Below are 16383 nucleotides of genomic sequence, written 5' to 3' on the forward strand. Positions count from 1 at the left end.
TGGCAGTGATTATCCTTATGTGTGTGAGTTTATAAAGTGTTTCTTACTAGCAAATTTCAGTATGAGGAGCATTTTGCTCTGTATAAATAACCAAGCCAGTGTAGGGAAAACAAGTAATTAAAACCATCTTTGTTACTAAATTTTCATCCTGTTCATTCTGGAAAAGAGAACCTTGAAGGAGTACTTTTACTTTTATGTCAAAAGCTGTTAGGAAACTAACTGATCTTCTGAACTTACAGTTTTTTGAAAAGATATTTATTTCTCTCACCCCTCCTCCCCAAAAGGAAAATAGTCTAACATATAAGCAGTCATGAGAGTGTATCTTTATGATACCTTGAATTGATTCAGCGTTTTGCTTCCAAATTGCTCAGATGACTCCAACCATGTCATCTCATTTATTTCTCTCATAGTCTAACGTTCCAATGACACATTCTGGTTTATCTGGATTTGTGAGTCTGATATGCTCAATTCTTATTTTTTCCATTTACTTTATCATTTTGAATTTATTTTTCCTATTCTCTTTTTTTCAGTTAGATATCGCTAGAACTTTTTCTTCAGCTGGTTAGAATTCCTTAAAATTAAGAATCTTATTAAGCACATGAATATCATTCACATTCATGTCTACATAGTAAGAACCTAGGCAACCTTTCCAAAAAATGGCTCTGCTATGAATGAAAACATGGCTTTATGACATGAAAAACAATTCAGAAATATTTTAAATGTTTGTCCTAATGTTTAGCCAAATCCAATGTTAAATCATACTGTTTTTAATGCTGAACTATAAAACATCTGACTAGTAGATGCAGTTTTGTTTTTGTGGTAGATATGCGAAGGCAGAGGGTATTCTTACAACAAAAAGCCCCATTGCTAATCCCCGAATCAAGTGCTCGGGCCTGGTGGGCTGGGAAGACCCAGAGGAATCGGGTGGAGAGGGAGGTGGGAGGGGGGATCGGGATAGGGAATACATGTAACTCCATGGCTGATTCATGTCAATGTATGACAAAACCCACTGAAAAACTAAAAAAATAATAAAAAAAATAAATAAATAAACTCAGTCTCTTATCCCATGTGGAGCTTTGCATAAACTTGCTTCCATGGCCTGGACTGATTCAAAGAAGTACTATGCACTATAGGCTGAATGTTTGTGTCTAAAACGTTTGTGTCTAAAATTCATGTTGAAACCAAATCCCCAGTGAACACTGCAGTGGTCTTTAGGGTAGGATTGAGACCTTTATAACAGAAACTCCAGAGAGCTCCCTCACCCCTTCCACCACGTGAGGACACAGCGGGACAACCACTGTCTTTGAAACAGGAAAAGAGTCCTCACCAGACATCGGATCTACCAGTGACATAATCTTGGACTCCCTAGCCTCCAGAATTGAGAGATATTTGTGCTGGCTGTTCAAGTCATCCCATCCATGGTATTTTTGTAATAGCAGCTTAAACACTAAGACACATACTTCTTTCTTTATTATTATTATTATTTTTTTCATCTTTGTACCCAAGCACTGTCTTCCTTCTTTACCACATAATTCAAGAAATATTAAGGAAGTTCCCTACCATAGGTCTACTTAATACTCATGTTTAGCTTGCAGTGCCAATGTCTTTAATAGCATATTTGAGGAAAAAGTAATATTAGCATCTCAAACAGAGTTCCATAATAGCTGCGATGTGGTGGAAATGATCTAAGTCACCTCCTGTTTGTCCAGTTATGAGAAATGGTAGTTGATAGTAAAATCAGTTCTAAGATTTTGTATCTGTCATTATGCTGTCCTGTAAGTCAGTGATGCCCACAGGAGCTGTCAAAATGTTTATGACTCTCTGCTCCTTTATTCAATGGGCTTGGGTATCAGTGTTTTGAGTATTTATATTCTCTGCTTGCTGTGGTCTCCCTTTGTTCAATTTTTTTTCCATTACCATTGGTTTATTGATTGTTCCTACTACCTGTTTCACTGACTGGTTGGTAGCAGTCCCCACTCGTGATTTCCTGAAGCATCTATTTTGTGAGATGAGAAATCAGTTTTACTTGTTAAAATTGACTATAAAATGGTAATTAAGTAGATTTGGAATAAGAACTAGGTGACCAGGGAAGAGTAAAGCCCAGATACCTCCCATATTTCTATTCTACAAACACTTAATGACTCTTCTAAGTGACAAAGAATACTGAATATAACATGACTACTGGTTTATAGACGATTTTCCAGATCAGTTATGTTTATTGTTTTCTGTGAGGGGTTACTTCCTATCATTTATAGAGAATAATTGATAAAGAAGTAATGCATTTAATTACAAAGTGAACATTATTTAAGACTGTACGATTAGCATCAAAAGGGATATTATCAGCTATTGGTTTTGCAGAACTATGGTTTGCCATTTTTAAACAGTCATAACTCTAAATGTTGGCAGTGATGAGCTATCAAAGAATTTTTATACAAAAGCATGCTATTTCTATATAAACATCAGGCATTTTATTTCAGGTACAAGATGTTTTTATTGAAAGAAATGAAGTGATTTCACCCATTTATGTTAAAAGCTGTGCAAGGCATGCCATATCCTTTGTTTATTTGTTACAAACTACTTTCATTTTATTAGCCAATCAGCCAGGTTGGAACATAATTTTTTAGAATTGCACTCCTTGCAGGCACTTCTGAAAATAAAAGTGTCAGCTTATTAAGATTTTTAGACCTAAAGCATCAATTACCCCAAATACAACATCTAAGAAACAGTTTTCTAGAATGTTATAATCTGTACGCAAAGGCATGTGACATTATAGCAATGGTTTAAGATCACACATCTATTTAGCAGTTGAAAGGATTTTGCTTCAGTGTCGCAGAAGGTGGGTGTCTCATGTAACACAGTAGATATGTTCCTGAAAAGTTGTACTAAAATTGACTTATGGCAAATTCTACTAACCATGTGATCCTTAAAGAAGTCAGAGCTTTTCCAGAGGGAGTGGTTTGTACTGGAACTTGCAGGCAGATTTGTACACTGGGATTTAGAGGCTAAGTAATAGAATTCTGCATTGATGGACAGTTCCCTATGTCTAAGATAATGTGGCTGCTCAGGACTTGAAATATGGCTAGCGCAGTAGAGGAACTGAATTTTTAATTTTATTTAATTTAAATTTAGGCTTGAAATACAGCAAGTGGCAGCTATATTAGATAGTGCAAGTTTATTAGTAGGAGCTTGTGTTAGGAAAGGATGGAAGAAAAGTCCCAGAAAAAAAAAATACATTGGAGCAATAATATCATTTGTGTAAAAAAAATCTAGATATACACTTTACATGGTAGCAGTGGTGGGAGCTTAAGAGGAATAATATTTTAAAGCACATAGTGCTTTTTAGGAGACTCCTCTGGTGGTGGTCTGAATGGGACACTGTAGGAAGGTGAGAGATAGGAATTGGTAGTTAGAGTCCAGGACAGAAGTAGAAGGGGTGGTTCTAGTCAACCTGGACAGGCGTCACATGTAAGATGGAGCGTTTATTATAAGAAAGTAAATGAGTTTATCAAGGATTATCTCCTCCCTGTTTCATTAATTTTGCAAATCTAGATTTCTCTATTTTTTCTGTGTATACCTGTACTCTTGGGAAACTGTCTAAAGTGACTTAAAAATTCTTCATGGTATAGGATGCTCCAATAATATAACTATATTTTCCCTACGTGTACAAGACTATTGCTCTATGAACCAACAGAAGACAATCATTTTATTATTTTAGCCTCCCCCATTTTCCTTCAAGTCTTCCCTGGTGGCTCAGAAGGTAAAGCATCTGCCTATAATGTGGGAGACCTGGGTTTGATCCCTGGGTCGGGAAGATCCCCTGGAGAAGGAAATGGCAACCCACTCCAGTATTCTTGCCTGGAGAATCCCATGGAGCCTGGTAGGCTACAGTCCATGGGGTCGCTAAGAGTCGGACATGACTGAGCGACTTCACTTTCTTTCACTTTTCATTTTCCTTCATTGTTTCTATGGCAGTGACCCTGTGTTAAGCGCCTAAAATAAAGTTCTGAATAGTCATGGCCTCTCATAAAACAGTTTGTTGTCGTTGTAATTGATATAAACATTCACATGCAGACACTGGTTCTGTTCATCACTGCGTCTATTTGTCTGCAGCGCGTGTCACTGCATTCATAAATACTCAGGCCCTAGCTCGTTCTGGGCTCACTGTCATGCTCATGGTAGACGAGTTCTAGCCATCTCGAGACCTTGTTGGCAGAGATACCACAGATTAGGCAGGAAACAACCAAGGGTGGTTTGTGCGTCTCAGCACCAGCAGTTCTGGGATCAGCAGCCTAAAATGTCAGCCAGACTGTCTGACTGAGCATCATGGTCTCCACAAAGATATCATTGAGATGGGGGATATCATTTAGATATCATTTCAGGAGGACCAATGCCAGAGAATCTGAGCAGTTCTCAGGAGTTCCAGCAGAGAAAGCTCTCATCAATTAAGAGAACCGTGAGGACAGCCAGTTGCCAACATGTACATTTTTTTCCCTCTTTCAAGGATTTGTTCTTTTGCATATTTACATTTGCATGCTGCTGCTGCTGCATAGAACTGCAGAAAACAAAGAAAGTTAATTTGAGATTACATGTGTTTCTATTTTTGTAGTGCAAGCGAATTGGACTGCATTTTTTCCTTGCCAAAATTTGTCTTTAGAGGGGATTATTCTTTTATTGTCCAGAATAGCTTTTGGTTTTAGGCATAAACAGAAAACTTTATCATTTCTGGTCACTAAGTATAGAAACTCTCATTCTAGATGTGTTATTCCAATTGAGAATGCTTTAAGCACCCTGTTTTAAGTTAATGATAATTCCTGAGAAGAGGTAGTATAGAAAAGTAAACAGTAATAGATCTGGTTTAATTCCCAACTCTCTTCCTTATCACTTATGGGATCTTGGACAAAGTATTTAGGGTTTCCCTAATGGCTCAGAAGGTAAGGAATCAGCCTGCAATGAGGGAGACCTGGATTCAATCTCTGGGTTGGGAAGATCCCCTGGAGAAGGCATGGCAACAAACTCAAGTATTCTTGCCTAGAGTATTCCCACGGACAGAGGAGCCTGGCAGGATCTCACTGACCCTTAGTTTCCTTGTCTCTGTAATGAGGAAAAGAAGTTTTACATAGCCACGGTATTGCAATGATTAAATGTAGTAAAAACCAGTTTCCTTTGGTCATGCCAGAAGAATTCACAATCCACTCTTAAAAGGCTGATCTTTCAGCAAGATGGGAGGGTGATGAATGAAAAAGCACCTTTACAACATCAAAAAGAGACTCACCTCATTATAAAGACATACTCCCTTGCAACTGTAACATTGTAAAACTTATAACCTCATGGATAACCCTTTTAGCATGACACAGACAAGCTTTGAGGAAATGTATCTTTCCATATCTCCATGAGAGAAAGATACATTTTCTTGGTTAAATTTGATTAATGGGAACCAAATTCCTTCTTTTTTTTTTTTAAAGTAAATGTTCATTTCCTTTTTGACTGTTTTGAGCATTTCCATATTGCTCATTTCCTGCTGGAGATTATTGAATTCCTGGAGAGCATTCCTTTTGACTTTATATTTTATAAGGGTTTAGATATGGTTAGGTTGGATTGTTGTAAAACTTTGGGGATCAGGAAGGCTTTAGCTGCCTGAGAATAATTCACCAGAAGAAAAAAGAATGAGATTTTCTGATATTTGATGGTTATTGTTTCACCACATAGAGTTCTTCCCCCAAAGAATCATCTAAATAACTGAATATCAACTAAAAAAACCTGAAAATCTATACCAGTAAGAAGAATACTCAGCTTGTCTTAGTTTGTTATTAGAGCATTTGAACTCACTGTTTAAGACGCCCTGGGTATCCTTTTTGTATTTCCCTTGCAGTCTGTCCTGATTATACTGCCCACTCTATGGGGTCATTTGCTAATATACCAGAAAAGTTCAATGTAGCTATTGCAGATACTACAAGGAAAAAGGATGAGGGTATCTTAATTAGTTTGCAGTTAAAAAAAAAAAACAAAAAACACTCTAAATAAATTCAGTGAGTGCAAATTGAAAAGTAGACTGCTGGAAGTCTCATTAAGTGCATATTAGCTGGTATTAGCACACTGCAAAGCCGTCTTCAGTGCTTCCTTCTTACTGTGTGAAGATGTGTCTGCAGGAATAGAAAACCTAAATCATTCAGCCTCCTTCTCTGTATTCTGTTATACCTCGATTAGCAACATATATATATATTATTCTTAATTTATAAAGCTGATTACTAATATATACCATATATTTTCCTGTAAACCTATTATAGAAACATGGGCAGATCTCCTTCAGTAAATTAAAGTGATTATTAGAGGCGCCCCAACACTTCATTATGTTTGCTGCTGTAAACGTTTGTTCCATGGACTCCCTGTATTACTCTGGTCCATAACTTGTAATAGAGCTATTCTTTTTCAAATGACTGTGAATAGCCCTGAGTGATTTTTTTTTAAATGATAATTCTACCCAACTTTTAGACTAGCTGGATGTCATCAGAATTTAAACTTATTTTCTATAGGTTGGTTTGGAGACACAGGCAGACACGAGTTTGATCCTTGAATCAGAAAGAAACCCTGAAGGAGGGCATGGCAACCCACTCCATATTCTTGCCTGGAGAATCTCATGGACAGAGGAGTCTGGTGGCCTACAGTCCACAGGGTCACAAAGAGTCGGACATGACTGAGGTGACTAAACTTGCACGCACGTACACATATATATTGAGAGAGAGAGAGAATGATTTTAAGGAATTGGCTTTCATGTTTATGGAATATGGGAAGTCCAAAATCAGTGTAGGCCAGCAGGCTGGAGACCCAAGAGCCCATTTTGTGATTCAGGTCTAAAGGCTACCAGGCTGGAGCATTTCCTCTTGCTCAGTGACGGTCAGTCTTTAGTTCTATAGTTCTAGTCAGGCTTACAACTGGTTGCATGAGATCTACCCATGTAATGGAGAGTTATTTACTTTATCCTAAGTGTATGAATTTAAGTGTAAATCTCACCCAAAAAACATCCTCACAGAAACATTCAGAATTAATATTTGACCCAATATCTGAGCACTGTAGCCCAGCCAAGTTGACTCATAGAATTAACCATTGGTAGAATTAACCCTGGTCTCCTGCATTGCAGGCAGATGCTTTACCCTCTAAGCCACCAGGAAAGCCCCTAGAATTAACCATACCAGGCCTCAAAAGTTGAGGAAAATGGAGAAAAGGTAAAGGCAACTTCACCAGGAGTTGTTAGCATTTTTTCACTCCACTTACATTCAGTTCGCCTGCAATGCAGTATACCTGGGTTCAATCCCTGGGTGAGGAAGATTCCCTGGAGAAGGAAATGGCAACACACTCCAGTATTCTTGTCTGGAAAATTCCATGGACAGAGGAGCTTGGCAGGCTACAGTCCATGGGGTCACAGAGAGTTGGACACGACTGAGCATACATGCACACACTGGTATTTATATGAAGTTTCTCTGTACGATGGTTTTTTATTGCTACTTCTTGATTGCAGGGAGTGTGTACTGACTTTTTATTTGGGGCAGATACAGATTGAGGTCTCTTTTAACACCAACCTGACAGGTCTTAGCCCCTGATACACATGCATGTTTTCCTTCTTGTCTTCTCATTATTATCATGTCATATTATCGATTGAGTCAATAATCAGTGTTTACCTTGCCAAGTCGATATAAACACTACACACAGCACAAAAATGTCAGCTTTTATGATTACTCTTCCTTTTATGCAAATACGGTCCTTTTTCTTTTTTTGGCTTATTGTGGTAAGATTTTTTAATTGTATTTTTTGTGCTGCTATTATTTTCTTAGTTTTATAGTAATAACAACTAAGAGCTTCTGTTTCTTTCTCCTACCTCCAGCAGTATATAACTCATCTTAATACACTTAAGTATGCAACACACAGTAAATGTATCTTGTTAAAGATATCTCTCTCCATGACACTCACCCCGCTCCAAATTGTTCTGGGTGTATTCTTAAACCTCCAACCTGCTCCCCAGCTATCCCGTCCTGATTGGTCATTCTCTCCACCTTTCTTCTATGTTGGATCCCTGTTTCCTGGATCTTCTTATTTTTTGGTTTACTCCCTCATTTTAGTGGGAAACCTCTCGCAGTAGGTTTCTGAAAATTAGCTCATGGGAGATAAACGTCTTTCTGTGTACACCCACATATAACTGACCATAGACTTCTAGGTTGTAACTCATACTGTTTCATCAGCCACACAAAGACTTGGTCCTGTTGTTTTCTGTGAATAGCTTCCAGTATTGCTAGTCTTACTATATTATTTCACATGAATGTTCCCTGTGAAAGGCTGAGAATCTTTCCTTTATTCCCTGAGTACTGCCTTTTCTTGATGTACTGTATATGTGTCTATTTCTGTCCATAGTACTGGAAACATGGGGGTTCTATTCAATATGAAAACATGTGTTCTTCCTTTCTGGGAACTTTTCATGATTTTCTATCCCATATTTCCTATTGTTCCTTTTTGCTTCTGGCATCTTTTTTTTTTTTTTTTTTTCTAAAGCTGTTAGCTCTACTGATTCTTGGCTCTCCATTTTTTTCCTCTTTTTTTTTCTTTTCCTGATTTCCATCTTTGAAATTTTGCTTCTCATTTTGCAATAGCTTCTCAAATTTCTCCCCTAAAATTTTTATTAAATTTTTTTACTTACACGATCATGTTTCGATTTCCAACATTAAAAAAAAAATCTGTTCTTATTTCAAGGATACAAAACCTCCTATCTTTGAGGATATTAATCACATATACTAAATTTTATTTTTGTGCATAATCTTTTCTTTTTCTCTGTTATTTTTTTCTGTTTTTTAGTCTCTTTGATAAAAGAGGATCTCTTCAAGTATCTAATAATTCTTGGGTTTGTCCTAATATACTAAAAGAGTGGGTCTTGTTAACCCCAAAGTCTTCATTGTAGTCTCATTGATTTGATTCTGGTTGAGGAATTCCTACTGTCCTTTTTGCTAGACCTTGTTCCTTGGATGGGACATATTCCCCGGAGAAGGCTCTTCCCTTCTCCTGTCTAGACATGATTTGGCTGCCAGGGTGCTGACAAGGATCTAAGCTGGAGGAGGAGTCAGGCAGGGGGAGGTGTTTCACCCTGAGTGTGCTGGTCTCTGGTTGCAGGTTCACTCTGTGTCCTGGTTCCTTCCAAGTCAGAGAACCTCGGTTTTTTCCTTTTGGGGGAATGAACCTCTTCTGTTCTACCAGAGGACTGAGGAGCAGAGATCTCACTTTGAAGCACAGGGAAAGAGATACAGCAGCCTGACTGTTCACAAGGGACTTTAAGCCAATCCTGAGTTTTCAGACATAGTTTTCTCTCTACTGGCAGAACGACCAGCCCTAAATCTTGAGGAGTATTGTGATGACAATTGGGGTGCTTCTTCTCTTTCTACACTGTCACTTTGGGAAAACAAACACAACACTGACTCTTAGTTATCTGCTTTCTAGACTCTAAAAGGTTGCAATTCTGACGCCTTCCTCTTTCTTTTCCATTATGGGTCCATATGTCTTTACCTTTTACTGATTTGTTTCATCATTTGAAATGAAATACTCCAAAAAGTCTCCACGTAAATTAAATAAAACCCATTTGATAATGGTTTGAATTGTAAACAATGCCTCAAAATAAACAGAGGTAAAGAAATAAGTAAGTGATGCATTTGCCAACTCTCAAGAAAATAATGCAGTGACTTTATTTTTTTTTTGGATAGAATAATTCTACTCTTTTTTTTTTTAAGAGCAGTCACACATATTATATCTAGATACCTCCTTCAGCTTTTTTTTTTTCATTTATTTTTATTAGTTGGAGGCTAATTACAATATTGTAGTGGTTTTTGCCACACATTGACATGAGTCAGCCATGGATTTACATGTGTTCCCCATCCTGAACCCCCCTCCCACCTCCCTCCCCATCCCATCCCTCTGGGTCATCCCAGTGCACCAGCCCCGAGCATTTGTCTCATGCATCCAACCTGAACTGGTGATCTGTTTCACACTTGATAATAGACATGTTTCAATGCTGTTCTCTTAGATCATCCCACCCTTGCCTTCTCCCATACAGTTCAAAAGTCTGTTCTGTACATCTGTGTCTCTTTTTCTGTCTTGCATATAGGGTTATCATTACCATCTTTCTAAATTCCATATATATGTGTTAGTATACTGTATTGGTGTTTTTCTTTCTGGCTTACTTCACTCTGTATAATGGGCTCCAGTTTCATCCATCTCATTAGAACTGATTCACATGTATTCTTTTTAATGGCTGAGTAATATTCCATGGTGTATATGTACCACAGCTTCCTTATCCATTCGTCTGCTGATGGGCATCTAGGTTGCTTCCATGTCCTGGCTATTATAAACAGTGCTGCGATGAACATTGGGGTGCATGTGTCTCTTTCAGATCTGGTTTCCTTGGTGTGTATGCCCAGAAGTGGTATTGCTGGGTCATATGGCAGTTCTATTTCCAGTTTTTTAAGGAATCTCCACACTGTTCTCCATAGTGGCTGTACTAGTTTGCATTCCCACCAACAGTGTAAGAGGGTTCCCTTTTCTCCACACCCTCTCCAGCATTTATTGCTTGTAGACTTTTGGATAGCAGCCATCCTAACTGGCGTGTAATGGTACCTCATTGTGGTTTTGATTTTCATTTCTCTGATAATGAGTGATGTTGAGCATCTTTTCATGTGTTTGTTAGCCATCTGTATGTCTTCTTTGGAGAAATGTCTGTTTAGTACTTTGGCCCATTTTTTGACTGGGTCTTCTATTTTTCTGGAATTGAGCTGCAGGAGTTGCTTGTATATTTTTGAGATTAATCCTTTGTCTGTTTCTTCGTTTGCTATTATTTTCTCCCAATCTGAGGGCTGTCTTTTCACCTTGCTTATGGTTTCCTTTGCTGTGAAAAGTTTTTAAGTTTAATTAGGTCCCATTTGTTTATTTTTGCTTTTATTTCCAATATTCTGGGAGGTGGGTCACAGAGGATCTTGCTGTGATTTATGTTGGAGAGTGTTTTGCCTATGTTCTCCTCTAGGAGTTTTATAGTTTCTGGACTTACATTTAGATCTTTAATCCATGTTGAGTTTATTTTTGTGTATGGTGTTAGAAAGTGTTTTAGTTTCATTCTTTTACAAGTGGTTGACCACTTTTCCCAGCACCACTTGTTAAAGAGGTTGTCTTTTTTCCTTTGTATATCCTTGCCTCCTTTGTGAAAGATAAGGTGTCCATAGGTACGTGGATTTATCTCTGGGCTTTCTATTCTGTTCCATTAATCTATATTTCTGTCTTTGTGCCAGTACCACACTGTCTTGATGACTATGACTTCGTAGTAGAGCCTGAAGTCAAGCAGGTTGATTAACTACTCTTAAATATGTGAATTGGTAATATTCACTAGGCTTCCCTGGTGGCTCAGTGGTAAAGAATCCACCTGTCACTGAAGGAGGCAGAGGTTTAATCCTTGGGTTGGGAAGACCCCCTGGAGAAGGAAATGGCAACCGTCTCCAGTATTCTTGCCTGGGAAATTCCATGGATAGAGGAGCCTGATGGGCTACAGTCCATAGGGTTACAAAAGAGTTGGACATGAGCTGGCTACTAAACAACAGCAGCAATATTCAAGTCATTTACTTCCTTAGGATACAGATATATTCACTTTGCAGTGAGACCAATTGTAACAGCTATCATCAAGTAAGCACACACTGTCAGCATTTTATTGGAGGAGTCGCCAGTATTTGGTCTGACAGTTTACTAACATCCTCTGGAAAAAAAGACATTTGTTTTTTAATTTTTAATCCACAGTCATTGCTCAAAGTCTCAATATGAAGATTCAGATCTTTACTTGGAAAAGTCCTGAAATATATATATATATATACACCCAGCCTGTGGATATATATTCCATTTTGCCCAGGAGAATGTTACTTCCAGGTAGGAACCATGCATTTTGTTTTGTCTATAATCCAGCAGTGTCATGTGTATAAATCCATGCATAATAGGCTCTGGTGTGTATTTTTTGTTGTCTGTAAACCGCGTTAACTTGTAGTAATATCTTCCAACCTCAGGTTCCAGAATCTATAGAACATGACCACTAAAGTATCTAATGTGTGTGTGTGCTAAGTTGCTTCAGTAGTGTCTGATTCTTTGCAACCCTATGAACTATAGCCCTATAGGCTCCTCTGTCCATGGGATTCTCCAGGCAAGAATACTGGAGTGGGTTGCCATGCCCCCTCCAAGGGATCTTCCTGACCCAGGGGTTGAACCCACAGAGGCATGTTCTTTACCATTAGCAACAGCTGGGAAACCCCAAAGTGCCTAGTAGTTTTTAGTATATACTGTGTAATAATGGAGTTTCTTGACTAAGCATTCTGTAGTGATTTTTACAACCTCCTTCCGATGCGTTTAACTTATATGAGAAATAAAGACAGAACTGTCCTTCTTTTGTCAGTCACAAAATTTTTATGTCAGTGCTGTGCCCTTTTCTTCAGTTTTCTGTTAAATTATTAACACTTTTGTTATGTGCAACATTGTCTTTTCATGTTTGTAAGCATTTCTAAGTTTTTTTAGGTGGAAAGTATTTACATCTCTGGGAAAATTCTCATTTCCACAAAAGGTGAAGGCATTTCAGTTGGATCCAAGGCTAGAATCTGGGAGAAACTGAATAATCCAAGGAATTATTTTCACCAGTTAAAAAGAAAGTATGAAATCATTGCCTCTACTCTCCAACACCTGTACATACAGTAGGAATAGCAATGAGGACTAAGAAAGGCATGTACAAGCTCATGTACCAACCTACTCAAAGCTGCCTTTGGTCTTCCTGCCTATATCTCCCAAGTTCGCCAGCCACATTTAGAAGAAAAAAAAAAAAATCCCAATGATCTGAGTGTGGTGGTGGTGGTTTACTTACTAAGTCATGTCCATAGATTCTTTACCACTGCACCATCTGAGAAGCCTAGATAAATATCAGTAGAATCATATAAACTATTCAAAAGCAGTTACCTCTGGAAAAGAGACTATGTGTTGTGGTAGACTTTGGCTTTTTCATATAATTATGTAACTTTTAAACCAAGTGCATCTAATTTTGATAAAACTTTAAAATAATTTAGAAACTATTTCTATACATGTTAAAAATCACCTAGAACTTGATTTCTGTTAAACCACAGATAATACTTTAGTTGTTTATTTCTAACTTGATATAGATAGATATATAACTAATCATAAATAAATGCTGTGAACAAGCATAACATATTGTGTAGAGGAATTTATAGATATAAGATCACTAATAATTATTCTAAAAATAAGAGATCATTAATCTTGACTATTTTTAATGGTATTCACTGATTTGCATGTATTAAGTTCTAATGGAAAAATATAGTAAGTATATTAATAATAGTATATTAAGTTCAAATGGAATAGTTGGGACTATTTCAGGTATTCTAGTTTTATTTTATTAATCTACTTAATGATTAAAAACATTAACAAAAATCACTTTAATGATTATCTCATTATATTGGGTTATATTTGGAAAAGAAACTCTTCAATCAATGAATTTATTGCCTTTCTGTTAATATGAAAGATTTCTAACATGCTGAAATGAAAGGAGAACACTATATTGAACATATGTGTACTCTGAAGATTTTGAATAATTGCAAACTATTTTTAGATTCCTGTGTGTTCATCATGAATTTCATTCTACTTCCTCTTCCTCGGAGGTAACTACTGATTTGGGTACTTATCACTTTGATGTATGTGCTTAAATTTTATTACATGAACATATAATCCTAAAGAATAACATTAGTTCACATTAATGTATATTATTTATTAACATATTTTAAATTTCTGTAGTTGATGCCATACTGTCTTTTTTTTTAATTAATTTACTTTTTATTGAAGGATAATTGCTTCACAGAATTATGTTGTTTTCTGTCAAACCTCAGCTGGAATCAGTCATAGGTGTATATATATATACACATATATATATACACAGACACATCCCCTCCCGTTTGAACTTCCCTCCCATCTCCCTCCCCATCCCACCCCTAGAGGTTGGTACAGAGCCCCTGTTTGAGTTTCCTGAGACATACAGCAAGTTCCCATTGGCTATCTATTTTACATATGGTAATGTAAGTTTCTGTGTTACTCTTTCCATATATCTCAGCCTCTTCTCCCCTCTCCCCATGTCCATAAGTCTGTTCTCTATGTCTGTTTCTCCATTGCTGCCCTGTAAGTAAATTCTTCAATTTACTTCAATACCATTTTTCTAGATTCTATATATATGCATTAGAATACGATATTTATCTTTCTCTTTCTGACTTATTTCACTCTGTACAATAGGTTATGGGTTGATCCACCTCATTAGAATTGACTCAAAGGTGCTCCTCTTCATGGCTGAGTAATATTCCATTGTGTGTATGTACCAAAACTTCTTTATCCATTCATCTGTTCATGGACATCTAGGTTGCTTCCATGTTCTAGCTATTGTAAATAGTGCTTCAGTGAACAATGGGATATATGTGTCTTTTTCAATTTTAGTTTCTTCAGGGTATATGTCTAGGAGTGGGATTGCTGGGACATATGGTGGTTTTATTCCTATTTTTTAAAGGAATCTCCATATTGTCTTCCATAGTGGCTGTATCAATTTACATTCCCACCAACAGTGCAAGAGCAAGTGCAAGGAAGGGGAATCCTTTTCTCCACACTCTCTCCAGCATTTATTGTTTGTAGACTCTTTGATGATGGCCATTTGGACTGGTGTGAGGTGATATCTCATTGTAGTTTTGATTTGCATTTCTCTAGTAATGAGTGATGTTGAGCATCTCTTCATGTGTTTATTAACCATCTGTATGTCTTCTTTGGAGAAATGTCTGTTTAGGTCTTTTCCCAACTTTTTGATTGGGTTGTTTGTTTTTCTGGTATTGAGTTGTATGAGCTGCTTGTGTATTTTGGAAATTAATCCTTTGTCAGTTGTTTCATTTGCTATTATTTTCTTCCATTCTGAGGGTTGTCTTTTCACCTTGCTTAAAGTTTCCTTTGCTGTGCAAAAGTTTTTAAGTTTAATCAGGTGCCACTTGTTTACTTTTGTTTTTATTTCTATCATTCTAGAAGGTGGATCATAGAATATCTTGCTTTGATTTCTGTCATCGACTGTTCTGCCTGTTTTTCTCTAATAGTTTTATAGTTTCTGGTCTTACATGTAGGTCTTTAATCCATTTTGAGTTTATCTTTGTGTATGGTGTTGGAAGTGTTCTAATTTCATTCTTTTACATGTAGCTGTCCAGTTTTCCCAGCATCATTTATTGAAGAGACTGTCTTGGCCCCATTGTATATTCTTGCCTCCTTTGTCAAATATAAGGTACCCATAGGTGCAAGGGTTTATTTCTGGGCTTTCTATCTTGTTCCATTGGTCTATGTTTCTGTTTTTGGTGACAGTAACATACTGTCTTAATGACTGTAGCTTTGTAGTAAAATATGAAATCAGGAAGGTTGATTCCTCCAGCTCCACTCTTTCTCAAGACTGCATTTGTTATTCAGGGTCTTTTGTGTTTCCATAAGTATTGTGAAATTTTTTTGTTCTAGTTATGTGAAAAATGTCATTGGTAATTTGATAGGGTATGCATCAAATCTGTAGATTGCATTTGGTAGTATAGTGATTTTCACAATATTGATTCTTCCTAACCAGAAACATGGACTATCTCTTCATCTGTTTACATCATCTTTGATTTCTTTCATTAGTGTCTTATAAATTTCTGTGTACAATTCTTTTGTCTCCTTAGGTAAGTTTATTCCTAGATATTGAATTCTTTTTGTTGCAATGGTGAATGGGATTTCCTCCTTAATTTATCTTTCTGATTTTTCATTGCTAGTATATAGAAATACAAGTGATTTCTGTGCATGGATTTTTGTATCCTGCAACTTTGCTATATTCACTGATTAGCTCTAGGGTTGTTTTCTGATACTGTTTTTAGGGTTTTCTATGTACAGTATCAAGTCATCTGCAAACAGTGAGAGCTTTACTTCTTTTCAGATCTGGATTCCTTTTATTTCTTTTTTTCTCTGTTTGCTGTAGTTAGGACATCCAGAATTATGTTGAATGATAGTGGTGAAATTGGACACCCTTGTCTTGTTCCTAATCTTAGGGGAAATGCTTTCAGTTTTTCACCATTGAGAATAATGTTTGCTGTAGGCTTGTCATATATGGCCGCTACTATGTTGAGGTAGGTTCCTTCTATGACCATCTTTTTGAAAATTTTTAATCATAAGAGGTAGGTTCCTTCTATGACCATCTTTTTGAAAATTTTTAATCATAAATAGGTGCTGAATTTTGTCAAAGACTTTTTCTAAATCTATTGAGATTATCATATAGTTTTTATCTTTAAGTTT

This window comes from Muntiacus reevesi, chromosome 17, assembly GCF_963930625.1.
Source record: "Muntiacus reevesi chromosome 17, mMunRee1.1, whole genome shotgun sequence".
Classification (NCBI taxonomy): domain Eukaryota; kingdom Metazoa; phylum Chordata; class Mammalia; order Artiodactyla; family Cervidae; genus Muntiacus; species Muntiacus reevesi.